We start from the raw sequence: 16235 nt of genomic DNA on the forward strand, positions 1-16235 counted from the left end.
GTGCTGTGACTTCCCCCAACAGGTTCCTCCAAGATTAGTTGTGAATTTCACTGTTTGTTAATTTTCCCAGACACACTCCGATGTCCAACGATACATGAATTCAAACAGCAAAGGCAGTAACTGTGCAGGTTCACTGCTGTGTCAGTTAGCAGTGTGGGTTTCTCTGTCTCTCTCTGTCTCCTGCACTGTCCTCACCATGTGCTTCCTTTGTCTGCTCTTCTCCCTTTTAAAACTACTGTTTAGATCAGATTCCCTAAGTGTGGAAACAGGCCCTTCAGCCCAACCAGCCCTCCAAAGACTAACCCACCCAGACCCATTTCCCTTGACTAATGCACCTAACACTATGGGCAATTTAGCATGGCCAATTCACCTGTCCTGCACATCTTTGTGATTGTGGGAAGAAACCGGAGCACCCGGAGGAAACCCACGCAGACACGAGGAGAACGTGCAAACTCCACACAGACTGTCGCCCGAGGCGGGAATCGAACCTGGGATTTTGGTGCTTTGAGGCAGCAATGCTAACCACTGTGCCACCGTGCTGTTGTTTTGATTTTTTTTCTCCAAAATTCCAAAACAATGCAATAGCATATAAAACAGTAACTGCTGCTCCAGGAATTCAAGGAAATCACCTCCAGCACCTAAAATAGCTCAGAAAAGAAGCAGCTGTTACAGCCAGAAATTTTTCCCATCCTCCGTCTTGGATTACGCAGAATCCTCATTCTTCAATGGCAGAATGTGTGTCAGGAACAAATTATCCAATAAAATGCCAGAAGCATCTGCAAGAATCCCTATCCCTGGCTCAGGCAAATACACAGACAGTGAGGGTCCCTTTAAAACCCAGACCAGACCCAGACAAAAAGCACCAGGAAGGGATCCTCTGGTCAGCAATGTGTCCATCACAGCCAGCCCCCCCCCCCCCCCCCCCCCCCCACCCTCTATGCCCGGTCCATCATTCCCCCACCTCAGAAATGGAAAACTGTGTGAAGAGGTGTCCCACAGGGCTCTTGTCAAGGGGATTATGGGTTATGTGGAGAAGGCAGGATAATAGGTATCAGCCATGATTGAATGATGGAGCGGACTCAATGGGCTGAAAGGCCTAACTTCTGCTCCTATGTCTTATGGTCTTATGACTGGGTGTGGGGACCCTGCTGTTTGTTTTATAAAGTCACAATTTGATCTTGAATGTGGGAGGCACAGCTGGGAACTGTACAGGTGACACAAAAGCTGGCCGTGTCATGGAGAGTGAAGAGGGTAGCTGTCAGCTCCAAATTAGTACAGATGGAGGTGGAATGGACAGGAAAGTGGCAGATGGAGTTCATCTCTGGTCAGTGTGAGATAATACATTTAGGGAGGTCACACAGTAACGGGAAATACACGGTAAACGGAAATATACTGAGAAGGGGGAGATGGAGCGAGAGATCTTAGTGTGCAAATACCCAGGTCCCTGGAGGTAGCAGTACAGATAGATCCAGTTGTAAAGACGATATTTGGATGCTCCCTTCATTGGCAGAGGGAGGGAATACAAATGGAGGGAGACAATGATGAAACTGTGTCAGACACTGGGGAGGCCACAATGGGACTATTGTGAGCAGCTCGGTCACCACATTACAGGAGGGATGGAATCGCTCTGGAGACTAGGACGTTTCCAGGGCTGGAGGATTGTAGCTACGAGGAGAGATTGGAGAGGGTGGGATTGTTTTCCTTGGAACAGAGAAGGTTGAGAGGGGTGATATGATTGAGGTTCCCAGCATTGTGAGGGATAGAGATAGAATAGACAGGAGGGACCTGTTTTGATATGATTGAGGTTCCCAGCATTGTGAGGGATAGAGATAGAGTAGACAGGAGGGACCTGTTTCCTTTGGCAGAATTCAAAACCCAGGGGTTATAGATTCAAGCAAAGTGACAGAAGGATTCAAGGGGAGGTGAGGAAAAATGTTTTTACACAGAGGTGGTGGGTGCCTGGAATTCGTTGCCTGAGTTTGTGGTAGAGCCAGAGACCTTAAACTTTTAAAAATGTATCTGGATCTGCACCTTAAGGGCTATGGACCATGTGCAAGAAGATGGGATTGGAAAGAGCATCTAAGGGTTTGAGGGTCCACTTGGGCAAGATGGGACAAATATCCTCCTTTTGTTCTGTATCATTTCTAAGGTTCTATGGTTTCCTATTTGTTATCCAGTTCTCTCTCCCTGTCAGAACACTGCCCATGTGTTTTAGTTTTACACACTAATCTCTTATCTGTGGTTTACCACAGGATCCCACCGCGTCCTGACCCTGGTCTCCTCTTGCATGCTCTCCTGCTTTCAGTATCTCACTGTGTTCCACCCTCCCTCCTGCTGTTTATAATCTTCCCTCCCCGGTCCCCTCCCCAAACCTCTGCCAGGTTTCAGCTCAGGCTACAGCACAGTGCAGACCCTTTGGTCCTCCATGTTGCACTGAATTATGGAACCAATCTGAAGCCCATCTATCCTACACTATTCCATTATCATCCCTATATTTATCCAATGACCATTTAAATACCCTTAAAGTTGGTGAGTCTCCTACTGTTGCAGGCAGTGTGTTCCACGCCCCTACTACGCTCTGAATAAAGGAGCTACCTCTGACATCTATCCTATATCTATTACCCCTCAGTTCAAAGCTATGCTAGCCATCACCATACTTGGAAAAAGGCTCTCCCTGTCCACCCTATCTAACCCTCTGATTATCTTATATGTCTCAATTAAGTCACCTCTCAACCTTCTCTCTAACAAAAACAGCCTCAAGTCCCTCAGCCTTTCCTCATAAGACCTTCCCTCCATACCAGGCAACATCCTAGAAAATCTCCTCTGCACCCTTTCCAAAGCTTCCACATCCTTCCTATAACGTGGTGACCAGAACTGTACACAATACTCCCAAGTGTGGCTGCACCAGAGTTTTGTCCAGCTTTTCCTCACTGCTTTCCTCCCTCAGCCTCATCTCCAATCAACTCTCTTCCCTGATGAGATCTAACTCTGTCTCAATTCTTCTCTCTCTCTCCCTCTTTACTCTCTATCTCCTTCTGTTACTCTCTCTCTCTCCCTCTTTACTCTCTCTCTCCCTCTGTTACTCTCTGTTACTCTCCGTTACTCTCTCTCTCCCTCTGTTACTCTCTCTCCCTCTTTACTCTCACTCTCCCTCTGTTACTCTCCCTCTGTTACTCTCTGTTACTCTCCGTTACTCTCTCTCTCCCTCTGTTACTCTCTCTCCCTCTTTACTCTCACTCTCCCTCTGTTACTCTCCCTCTGTTACTCTCTCTCACCCTCTGCTACTCTCTCTCTCCCTCTTTATTCTCACTCTCCCTCTGTTACTCCCTCTGTTACTCTCTCTCTCCCTCTGTTACTCTCACTCACCCTCTCTTACCCTCTGTTACTCTCCCTCTGTTACTCTCTCTCACCCTCTGCTACTCTCTCTCCCCCTCTTTATTCTCACTCTCCCTCTGTTACTCCCTCTGTTACTCTCTCTCTCCCTCTGTTACTCTCTCCCTCCCTCTGTTACTCTCACTCTCCCTCTGTTACTCTCTGTTACTCTCCCTCTGTTACTCTCTCTCTCCCTCTGTTACTCTCTCTCTCCCTCTTTACTCTCACTCTCCCTCTGTTACTCTCTCTCACTCTCTGTTGCTCTCTCTCTCCCTCTGTTACTCTCACTCTCCCTCTGTTACTCTCTCTCACCCTCTGTTGCTCTCTCTCTCCCTCTGTTACTCTCCCTCTGTTACTCTCACTCTCCCTCTGTTACTCTCTGTTACTCTCCCTCTGTTACTCTCTCTCTCCCTCTGTTGCTCTCTCTCTCCCTCTGTTACTCTCTCTCTCCCTCTGTTACTCTCTCTCACCCTCTGTTGCTCTCTCTCTCCCTCTGTTACTCTCCCTCTGTTACTCTCACTCTCCCTCTGTTACTCTCTGTTACTCTCCCTCTGTTACTCTCACTCTCCCTCTGTTACTCTCTCTCACCCTCTGTTGCTCTCTCTCCCCCTCTGTTACTCTCCCTCTGTTACTCTCACTCTCCCTCTGTTACTCTCTGTTACTCTCCCTCTGTTACTCTCTCTCTCCCTCTGTTGCTCTCTCTCTCCCTCTGTTACTCTCACTCTCCCTCTGTTACTCTCTCTCACCCTCTGTTGCTCTCTCTCTCCCTCTGTTACTCTCCCTCTGTTACTCTCACTCTCCCTCTGTTACTCTCTGTTACTCTCCCTCTGTTACTCTCACTCTCCCTCTGTTACTCTCTGTTACTCTCCCTCTGTTACTCTCTCTCACCCTCTGCTTCTGAGCCTCCTGAAATCTCTCCCTCCGTGTAAAATCCCCCAAACCTGAGTCCATCACCAGCCCCGAGATCTTCCTGTGACCCTCGTCTCTAACCAGATTTATCTCCATCCATTGTGTGTTGCTCACACCCCTTCCCCATCACAACCCCTCCAATCCCCACACCCCCTATTCCACCCAAACCCATTCCCTACCTATACCCGCTCCCCACCACATTCATTTCCCTTTACCCTGCTGTTTTTCTCTCTCCGTCTGTGATGATCCCTGCCATTTTGAGAGGTACCGTGCTCAGGTGACTCCCCAACTGTCCCTGTGTTGTTTGGTGCTGGAATGGATTGAGATGAGGACCTGGGTATGAGCTGATGGTGTTTCCCCTTCCTGCCTGTCAATACCTGACTCCACAAAGACCAAAGCAGGTGCTGAACTCTCCAGCTTTGAACAGGTTGGCTACGCTAACATTGGGGCTGGTGTGAAAATGTCTGGCAGTTGGATTTCCTCATTGGCTGGTGGCTGATGGAGAGACGTTGGACTGACAGTGCTAACTCTGTTCCTACCTCCCTAGGCTGGCAGATTTGCTGAGTTTCTGTTGTGTATTGTTACAACATGGGAGTGCCTTGTGTCTGAAGAACAGTCCCTGCCTGGGTGACCTGGTGAGTGAGACACTAAACATGGCAAACAATCACTGAGGCACTTACCCAGACGGTGAGTAAGGAGTGTGTCAGTGCCCTGGAGCAGGGCCATGGGAATAAAGTGTGGGAACGTTCCACTGGTTACTGAGCAGGAATTAATGCTGCCACTTTTAACTTTGGATGTTGGTGGTTGATTTGTTTCTTACTATTCCCTGAATTGAATTTCAAACCCAACATCTACTTCATGGCCAATAGTGTTAATGCCACCTCCCACATCGGCTGTGCTCAGTCCCTGCTGATTTTGAACACTTCGGTAGATCTCTGTACCCTCCAGTTGCACAGTGCCTGGTCCTTTCCCCAGCCTCAAAACCAATTCAGTGAATACCTGGTTTATTTATACCATCTAAATGTTCTCAAACAACAGGAATATACTCAAGTAAAAAGTGAGGTCTGCAGATGCTGGAGATCAGAGCTGAAAATGTGTTGCTGGTTAAAGCACAGCAGGTCAGGCAGCATCCAAGGAACAAATTCCTGATGAAGGGCTCTAGCCCGAAATGTTGAATTTCCTGTTCCTTGGATGCTGCCTAACCTGCTGTGCTTTAACCAGCAACACATTTTCAGTTCAGGAATATACTCAAACCTTGTTCCGATGTTGAATTACTGAGGGGCTTGAGGGAGAATGGGGACTGCATTTCCCAATGCTTTCTCCTTGACATATCTTGGCCAATCAGAGATAACATCAAAAACTCATTGGCTTTTGCTCCTGTAGCATAAATGGTTATGACAGTTAGAAATTTGGCTTTTTCGCATGTGTCCCGATGAGGGCAACACAAAAAGTTACACAAAGTATATATAAAACCAGCCTTACTCAGCCCGATGGTGGTCTCTCACCCCAGCATGGCCTCAGCGTGGATTTCCATCCTGGAGGTGATTCTAGAATGGTCCCCTGGCCTCGTCAGCCTCAAGGCAGTGCAGTCTGGATCCAAGGCCCAGGGTGGGCTGGAGGCTAGGTCTTGGCCTGGACTGGGTTTGGAAGGAGCATTGTCCTGAACATTTTATTTCTCTGTTTTCTGATTTATTCCTGTGAGCTGTAATGCTGGACTTTTTATTTCTTTTTATTTCTACTTTCTTTTCCTCCAAACTTGTGCTGAAGAATCGGTGCCTGGTTTTGTACCGAAGCTGATGATGGAAGTGGTGATTTTTGTAAACCTTACACTGGGCTCATCTAAGACCATGTCACACTGAGACTAATTCAATTCAATAATGTAGTGAGAATTGAAAGATGCCTTAAAGTCACTTGCTAATTGCAATGACTCAGTTAAAACCTGCATTAACAATCTGTTTCACAGTGAAAACAAATACAATACTCTCTGACACTGGGAATAACAGGCAAAACAAGCAGTTGAGGAGAGCAGCAGCTAAATCCCAATGGACGGATCACCAGTGAATTTGAAACATAAAGTATCAAAAGATGTTTCTTCAGTCGCATAATTTAAACAGGACCCAAGAGAAACAAAAAGGAGATGGTGGACTTTGTAAGATGATTATCACGTTCAGAATCCAGGAGCGAAACCATTGAGGCTGCTGGGCGTAAACAGTTCACTCTAAATTAGGAACCACCTCCAAAATAACAGCAGCAGTCTCTCAAACTGAATTGTGACTTGTCCAGATATTGGCTCCAGTCTGTTGGTGCTTGTCCTGACCAACTGGATTATCCTGCTCCTGGGAATCACTGCAAACCACTGCTCCAAGACAGCTCTACAATAACACCAACCCCGAGACCACAAGGCCATATGCAATCAGCACAGGGGTGTGGCCAGTGCGGAGACTGACCAGTCTCACTGCAATGGTGGCTGTCTTCCAGACCCCAAGATCCTCAGACAGCACTTTCCAAATGCACGACCACTTCCATCTCGAAGGACAAGGGGCAGCAGATACATGGGAACTCCACCCCCTGCAAGCTCCCCTCCAAATCACTCACCATCCTGACTTGGAAATATATCACTTTTCCTTCAGTGTCACTGGGTCAGAATCCTGGAATTCCCTCCCTCAGGGCATTGTGGGTCAACCCTCAGCAGATGGACTGCAGTGGTTCAAGAAGGCAGCTCACCCCCACCTTCTCAAGGGGCAACTATGGACAGGTAATAAATGCTGGGCCCAGCCAGTGACACCCAGGTCCCATGAATGAATAAAAATAACCCTGTGCTATTCCTGCTATTCCTGTGTTTGATGGGGGACAGTGTAGAGGGAGCTTTACTCTGCGGTTATCCTGGGAGTGTTTAATGGGGACAGTATAGAGGTGACTTAATTGAGACACATAAGATAATCAGAGGGTTAGATAGGGTGGACAGTGAGAGCCTTTTTCCTTGGATGGTGAAGGCTAACACGAGGGGTCATAGCTTTGCATTGAGAGGCGATAGGGCAGCACGGTGGCACAGTGGTTAGCACTGCTGCCTCACTGCGCCAGAGACCCGTGTTCAATTCCCGCCTCAGGCTGTGTGGAGTTTGCACATTCTCCCCGTGTCTGCGTGGGTTTCCTCCCACAGTCCTAAAATGTGAAGGTTAGGTGAATTGGCCATGCTAAATTGCCCGTAGTGTTAGGTAAGGGGTAAATATAGGGGAATGAGTCTGGGTGGGTTTCGCTTCGGCGGGTCAGTGTGGACTGGTTGGGCCGAAGGGCCTGTTTCCACACTTTAAGTAATCTAATCTAATATAGGACAGATGTCAGTGGTAGTTTCTTTACTCAGAGAGTCGTAGAGGTGTGGAACTGACTGCCTGCAACAGTATTGGCCTGCCAGCTTTAAGGGCATTTAAGTCGTCATTGGATAGGCAAATGGATGATAATGAGAAGAGTGTAGGTTAGATGGGCTTCAGGTTGGTTTCACAGGTCAGCGCAACATTGAGGGCCGAAAGGCCTGTACTGCGCTGGAATGTTCTATGTTCAGGAATTAGTGTATGGGTTCCCAAAGAGTATTAGGTAACCTCTTTCCAGGATATTGATATCCCCCCCTTGTTCAGGTGAAGACCATCCTGTTTGTAGAGGTCCCACCTACCCCAGAACCAGCCTCAATTATCTAGGAATCCAAAACCTTCCCTTCTGCACTGTTCCTGTAGCCATGTGTTCAATTCCTCTCTCTTCCCCTTCCTCAGTGGGCCAGCATGTGACATGGGCAACAAACCAGAGATAACAAATACGTTTGATCTATCACTGAGCTTCCACCCTAGCTCCCTGAATTTCTGTCTTAAATCCCCATCCCTTTTCCTACCTATATCATTGGTGCCTTTGTGGACTGTGACTTGAGGCTGCTCCCCCTCCTCCTCAAGGATCCCGAAAACACAATCTGAGACATCACGAACCTGGCACCTGGGAGGCAACGCACCGACTGTGAGTCTCTCTCATTCCCACAGAACCTCCTCTCTGTCCCCGAACTATAACTAACGCTCTGCTCCTCTCCTCCTCTTCCTTTTTGAGCAACAGGGATAGACTCTGTGTCAGAGACCTGTACCCCACTGTTTACCCCTGGTAAGTCATCCCCCCCAATAGTATCCAAAACAGTATACTTGTTATTGAGGGGAATGGCTTCAGGGGTTCCCTGCCAGTTCCCTTTCTAATCCCTGACAGTAGCCCATATGCCTTTTTTTTGTACTTGAGGTGTGACTACCTCCCTGTAACTCCTCTCACTAACCCCCTCTGCCTCCCTGTAACTCCTCTCACTAACCCCTTCTGCCTCCTGAGTGATCCAAAGTTCATCCAGCTCCAGCTCCAGTTCCCTAACGTGGTTTTCGAGAAGCTCAAGTTGGGTGCATTTCCTGCAGATGCAGTCAGCAGGGACTTGAGTGGTGACCCTTACCTCCCAGATTCTGCAGGAGGAACATTCAACTGCCCGAACCTTCATTCTCTCTGTTCAAAATTCCCAAAGCGACTGTAGAAAATAAAGGATACAAACAGTTATTGCCTTACCAATCATGCACACAGAACCTTTTATTTGGTTAGAGGAGGATGGGTGGGAGACAGATCGAAGTAGTGTTTCGGGCAAAGCAACATCCCAAATATATTACTTCATTTACTCAGCAATCCCATGTCCACTCCTGCTCAGTGTGTGATCGGAGGGTTAGATAGGATGGACAGTGAGAGCCTTTCTCCTCAGATAGTGATGGCCAGCACGAGGGCACATAGCTTTAAACTGAGAGGTGACAAGTTTCTTTACTCAGAGTAGTAGGGGTGTGGAACGCACTGCCTACAACAGTAGTAGACTCACCAACTTTAAGGGCATTTAAATGGGCATTGGACATACATATGGATAATAATGGAACAGTGTAGGCTAGATGGGCATTAGATTATTTTCACAGGGCTGCGCAACATCAAAGGCCAAAGGGCATGTACTGCACTGTAATAGAACATAGAACGTTACACATATAGCATATGTGTAACATATAACATATATAACATATAACCCACACTCATCCATTATTATCCATATGTACGTCAAGTGCTTATTTAAATGCCCTTAATGTCGGTGAGTCTACTACTGTTGCACGCCATTCCACCCCCCTACTACCTTCTGAATAAAGCAACTATCCCTGATATCTGTCCTAAATCCATCACCCATCAATTTAAAGCTCTGTCCCCTCATGATAGCCTTCATCATCCAAGGGAAAAGGCTCTCACTGTCCACCCTATCTAACCCTCTGATTATATTATACGTCTTGATTAAGTCACTTCTCAACCTTCTTCTCTCCAACGAAAACAGCCTCAAGTCCATCAGCCTTCCCTCGTAAGACCTTCCTTCCATACCAGGCAACATCCAGTAAATCTCTTCTGAACCCTTTCCAAAGCTTTCACATCCTTCCTATAACGTGGTGACCAGAACTGTACGCAATACTCCAGGTGCGGCCTTACCAGTCTCTCGTACAGCTGAAGCATGACCTCGTGGCTCCGAAACTCAATCCCCTACCAATAAACGCCAACACACCATATGCCTTCTTAACAACCCTATGAACCTGGGTGGCAACTTTCAGGGATTTATGCACCTGGACACTGAGATTTCTCTGTTCATCTACACTGCCAAGAATTTTACCATTCGCCCAGTACTCTGCATTCCTGTTACTTCTTCCGAGATGAACTACCTCATACTTTTCCGTATTAAACTCCACTTGCCACTTCTCAGCCCAGCTCTGCATCTTATCTATGTCCCTTTGTAACTGACAAAATGCTTTGGCATGACGCAAATCTGCCTAGCTTAGTGTCATCCGCAAATTTACTAACCCACATTGAGATCATTTATAAAAATGACAAAAAGCAGTGGCCCCAAAACAGATCCTTGTGGTACACCACTGGTAACTGAGCTCCATGATGAACATTTCCCATCAACCACCTTCTGTCTTCTTTCAGCCAGCCAATTTCTGATCCAAACTGCTACATCACCTTCAAACCCAAAGCTCCATATTTCATCCAATAGACTCTCGTTTGGAACCTTATCAAACACCTTTTATTGAACTCCATATACACCACATCAACCGCTTTACCCTCATCCACCTGTTTTGTCACCTTCTTAAAGAACTCAGTAAGGTTTGTGAGGCACAACCTATCCTTCACAAAATTGTATTGACTATCCCTAATCAAATTATTCCTTTCCAGATGATTGTAAATCCTATCTTTTATAACCCTTTCCCAACTCTACCCACGACCGGAGTAAGGCTCACTGGCCTATAATTTCCAGGGTTGTCCAGACCCTCCTTCTTGAACAAGGGGACAACATTTGCTATCCTCCCGTCTTCTGGCATTACTCCTGTCAACAATGATGACATAAAGATCAAAATCAAAGGCTCTGCAATCTCCTCCCTGGCTTTCCAGAGAATCTGAGGATAAATCTCATCCGGCCCAGGATATTTATCTATTTTCAGATCTTCCAAAATTGCTAAAACCTCCTCTTTGTCATCCTCAATCCCATCTAATGTTGTAGCCTGTATCTCCGTATTCTCACTAACATTGCCCCTTTCCAATCTGAATACTGAAAAAAAATTCATTAAGCCCTTCCCCTATGTTCTGCAATTCCACACACAACTTCCCACTACTTGGCCCTAATCTTACTCTAATCATCCCTTTATTCCTGATATACCAACAGAAGGCCTTAGGGTTCACCTTGATCCTATCCATCAACAACTTCTCATGTCCCCTTCTGGCTCTTCTTAGCCCTCTCTTTTGATTTTTTTCTGGCTAACTTATAAATCTCAAGTCCCCTAACTGAGCCTTCATGCCTCCTCCCCACATAAGCCTTCCTATTCCTCTTGACAAGAACTTCAACTTCTTCAGTAAACCATGGCTCCCTCTCTCAGCAACTACCTCCCTGCCTGAAAAGCATCTACTGATCAAGGACCCGCAGTAGCTGTTCCTTGAATAAGCTCCACATTTCAGTTGTGCCCATCCCCTGCAGTTTCCTTCCCCATCCTCTGCATCCTAAATCCTGCCTAATTGAATCATAATTGCCTTTACCCCAGTTATACCTCTTTGCTGCCATTGCTGTTGTAAACGTAACCGAATTGTGGTCACTATCAACAAAGTGCTCACCTACCTCCAAATCTAACACCTTGCCTGGTACATTCCTCAGTACCCAATCCAATATGGCATTGCCCCCTGATGGCCTGTCTACATACCGTGTCAGGAAACCCTCCTGTACACACTGGACAAAAACTGACCCATCTAACTACTTGAACTATAGTATTCCCAATCAGTATTGGGGAAGTTAAAGACCCCCATAACAACAACTCTGTTACTCTCATTCCTATCGAGATTCATCTTTGCTATCCTTTCCTCTACATCCCTGGAACAATTCGGAGGCCTATAGAAATCTCCCAGCAGGGTGACCTCTCCTTTCCTGTTTCTAGCCTCAACCCATACTACCTCAGTGGATGAGTCCCCAAACGTTACCTCAGCTGCTCTCATACTATCCTTGACTAACAATGCCACTCCCACCTCTTTTACCATCTTCTCTGTTCTTACTGAAACATCTAAATCCCGGAATCTGCAACAACTATTCCTGTCCCTGCTCTATCCATGTCTCTGAAATGGCCACAACATTGAAATCCCAGGTACAGACCCATGCTGCAAGTTCACCCACCTTATTCTGGTTGCGCTTGGAGTTGAAGTACACACATACTTCAAACCAACATCCTGCTTGCCGGTACCCTCTTGCGACCTTGTAAACCCATCCCTGCCCTCATGTACATTGGAACTACAACCTCCTGTACATTGGAACTACAATTCAGGTTCCCATCCCTCTGCTGCATTAGTTTAAGCCCACCCCTCCAAAGAGCATTAGCAAATTTCCCCCAGGATATTGGTACCCCTCTGGTTCAGATGAAGACCATCCTTTTGTAGAGGTCCCACCTTCCCCAGAAAGAGCCCCAATTATGCAGGAATCCAAAACCCTCCCTCCTACACCATCTCTGCAGCCACATGTCCAGCTCCTCTCTCTCCCTGTTCCTCGCTTCACTAGCACGTGGCACAGGCAACAAACCAGAAATAACAACTCTATTTGTCCTAGCACTAAGCAACACACCAATTGTGAGTCTCTCTCGTTCCCACAGAACCTCCTATCTGTCCGCCTAACTATGGAGTCCCCAGTGACTAATGCTCTGCTCATCTCCCCCTTCCCCTCTGAGTAACAGGGACAGATTCTGTGCTCCATTGCTTACCCCTGGTGAGTCCTCCCCGCCAACAATATCCAAAATGGTATCCTTGTGGTTGAGGAGGACTGTTAGAGATGGTCCCTGCACTGTCTGTGGTTCCCTTTCGCACTCTGATGGTAACCCATGTACCTTTTTCACGTATCTGTGAAGTAACTACCTCCCTGTAACTCCTCTCACTAACCCCTGGCGCCTCCTGAATGATCCGAAGTTCATCCAGCTCCAGCTCCAGTTCCCTAACGCGGTTTTCAAGAAGTTGGAATTTGGTCCACTTCCTACAAATACAGTCAGCAGGGACTCTAGAGGTGACCCTTACCTCCCACATACTGCAGGAGGAACATTCAACTACCCTAACCTCCATTCCCACTGTTCTAAATTCCCAAAGAAACCGCTGAAAAAAATGAGCCATGAAAGAAAACACTTATCACCTTACCAACCAACGCTTTGTTTTCAGTTAGAGGACGGTAATGTTCTCTGTTTTATCTGTCCTTCTGTCTGTTGTTCAGTTTCTGTCTCTCTTCCTTTCTGTTACTGTCTCTATCATTTCTCTATTCATTCTTTCTGCCTCTCTGTCTTTTTCTTCCTCCCTGTGTCTTTCTCACCCTCCCTTTCTCTCTCTGTCTTACATGTGTTAGTATTTCTCACGTTGCCCTCCAGTGGTTCAGGTCCCCACGTGCTGACTCTTTGAGATTTGTTGATGAATAACTGTGCAGTAATATTGAACCAGAGGCCTAAATCACACCAAACCCATGAACAGACTGTTCCTCCCAAGTCCATCACTTGGTCCTTTGTAATTGTCAGGAGACATCAAAGGCTAACACCTGCTCTCGGACACGATAACCTCTTGTCCTATTTGTTTCTGTCAGTTTACTCCCTGGGAAAGCTGGCCCCTCTGTAATGTCTGCACCACCTGAAAACTCCACTGAGCTGAATACTCCTCCAGGTGAAACCCAGCGATGGGTGACAGCACTCAGCTGAACCCAATCCTAACCGTGACAGGGCAGAATTCCAAAATTCGATCATTGGGAAACACCGAGTGTCATTACCCTCCTTCCAGCTGGATCCTGTTCCAACGTTAACCATTGCATTGACCAACCAGGGATTCAATCTGAACTTGCCCTGATCATTCTGGGTATCAGCCAATCAGACTCTTAGCAATTTGCCTGAGGAACAGTTTGATGTGTTGTATTGAGCAGACCCTCTTGACTTTTGAGTCAATTTATTCTATGGTGTTAGGATTTGTTGAGTATTAACATTCCCAGAAGGACTCACTCCCTGTTCTGTGGATTTATGAGTGGAATGACAATATTTGTTTCGTATCAGTCCTGATGGATGCCAGCTCCTCCTCCTTCAGTGTTCACTCCTTCCAAACAGGACACAAACATTTGACCAATAGGAGGCTCAAACGCTTATCATGTGACAGACTGTTGTGTGAGAGCTCCTGAATAAAAGCCCACATCAAGCTGAGAAAATCAGCTTCTGCTCTGATCCTGTGGCAGGTGAGCAACATTCCCTCATCTCTTATGGGCAGACTCCACCATTTGGTGGATAGGCCATAAAGTTACCATAGTCTCAAAGGACTGCTCAGTATCAGACTGAGAGAGAAGAGAGGACCTCAGTGGTTTAACCTGAGGGTCATTATGCCTCAGGTGAGGGAAGGGGTGAGAAGGAGAATCCTTCATGTTCACTTCAGCCAGGGTGGGAAATGAACCCACCCTGTTAGTGTCACTCTACCTCACAAACCAGCCAACCAACCAACTGAGCTAACAAAGTAGTTAAAGAACAGCAGGATACTAGGAAGTTCAGAGGAACAGAGGGGTGGCAGCATTGATTCGAAATTGGCTAAAAGGTAGGAAACAGAGGGTGGGTATAGATGGGCATTTCTCAGATTGGAGGCCAGTTGAAAATGGTGTTTCCCAGGGTTCTGTGATGGGAACCTTAGTTTTTCTGATTTATATAAATAGTTTTAGGGATGAGAGTTGAGGGTAAGTTATCTATATTTGGAGAGGGTACTAAGTCAGGGAGAATAGGGAATTGTGAGGATGATACAGAGAGACTCCAGAGGGACATTGAACAATTGGCCAAATGGACAGACACCTGGCAAATGCATTTCAAAGCAGGGAAATGTGAGGTGAGGCATTTAGGGAGAAGGAACATAGACAGACAATACTGACTCAATGGGACAACTGTGAGGGGAGGACATCATGTTACAGCTGTCCAGAACATTGGCGCAACCGCTTTTGGAATAGTGTGTACAATTCTGATCGTCCTGCTGTAGGGAGGAGGTTATTAAACAGGAAAGTGTGCAGGTAGGTTTTACAAGAGGCTGGAAGCTTTGAGTTATAAGGAAAGGCTGGATAAGCTGGGACTTTTTTCTCTAGAGTATAGGAAACTGAGGGCTGACCTTATAGAGGCTTATAATGTCATGAGGGGTATAAATAAGGTGAATAGATCTTTTCCCTAGGGTAGAAGTGAGGACTGCAGATGCTGAAGATTAGAGTTGAGAGTGTGGCACTGGAAAAACACAGCAGGTCAGGCAGCATCCGAGAAGCAGGAAAATCAACATTTCAGGCAAAAGCCTGGAGTAGGAGATTTCAAAACTGGAGGGCGTGGTTTAAAGTCAGAGGGAAAAGATTTAAAAGGGACCTGAGGGTCACCAACTTTTTCACTGAGAGGGTGGATCATAGAGGGAAGTGGTAAATGTAGGTGCAGGTACAACATTTAAAAGGCATTTAGACAGGTAGCTGAACAAGAAGGCTATGGAAGGTGAAAGGGACTCATTTCGTTTGGGAAACTTGGTTGGCATGGCCAAGTTGGGTAGAAGTGTCTGTTTCCCTTCTGGATGATCCTGAGCACAGCGACCTCGGGGTTCAGATACATGATTCTCTGAAGTTGGCCTGGCAAGTTGGAACAGTTGTTAAGAAGGTTCTTGGGCTTATAATTCGGGGCATAGAGTATAAACGTGAGGTGGTGATGTTAAACCTCAACAAATCATTTCTCAGACCACATTTGGGGTATTGTGTTCAGATCTAGGCACCTTGTTAAGGGGTTGGGGAGAAGTTTGTTGAGTGTATCAGTGATAGTTTTCTTGAGCAGTATGCAATGGAACTGATAAGGGAGCAAACTATCCTAGATCTGGTCCTTGTAATGTGACAGGAATAATTAATCACCTCATGGACGGAGTGACCACAGTGTGGTTGAATTTAAAATATAGATAGAGAGTGTGAAGATAAAATCCAATACGGGGGTCCTGTGCTTAAACAAGGGAGACTATAATAGGATGAGGGAGGACTTGGCTAAAGTAGACTGGAAACAAAGATTTTATGGTGGGACAGATGGTGAGCAGTGGAGGACTTTCAAAGTAATTTTTCAAAGTGCTCCGCAAAAGTATCTTCCAGTGAAAAAGAAGAACTGCAGGGAAAGGGGTAATCTGCCCCAGGTGTCTGAGGGAATAAGGGAGGCAAGGCATCCAAGATGGTACAGCTCAGTGGGAAACTGGAAGATTGGGAAAACTCTAAAGGTCAACAGAAAGCCACAAAAAAGTCTACAAAGAAAAGTAAGATAGAACATGAGGGGAAAAAAGCACAGAATATCAAGACAGATAGCAAAATAATCTATAATTATATAAAACAAAAAGAGTGGCTAAAGTAAATG

Source organism: Hemiscyllium ocellatum, chromosome 5 (assembly GCF_020745735.1).
Source record: "Hemiscyllium ocellatum isolate sHemOce1 chromosome 5, sHemOce1.pat.X.cur, whole genome shotgun sequence".
In the NCBI taxonomy this organism is placed as follows: domain Eukaryota; kingdom Metazoa; phylum Chordata; class Chondrichthyes; order Orectolobiformes; family Hemiscylliidae; genus Hemiscyllium; species Hemiscyllium ocellatum.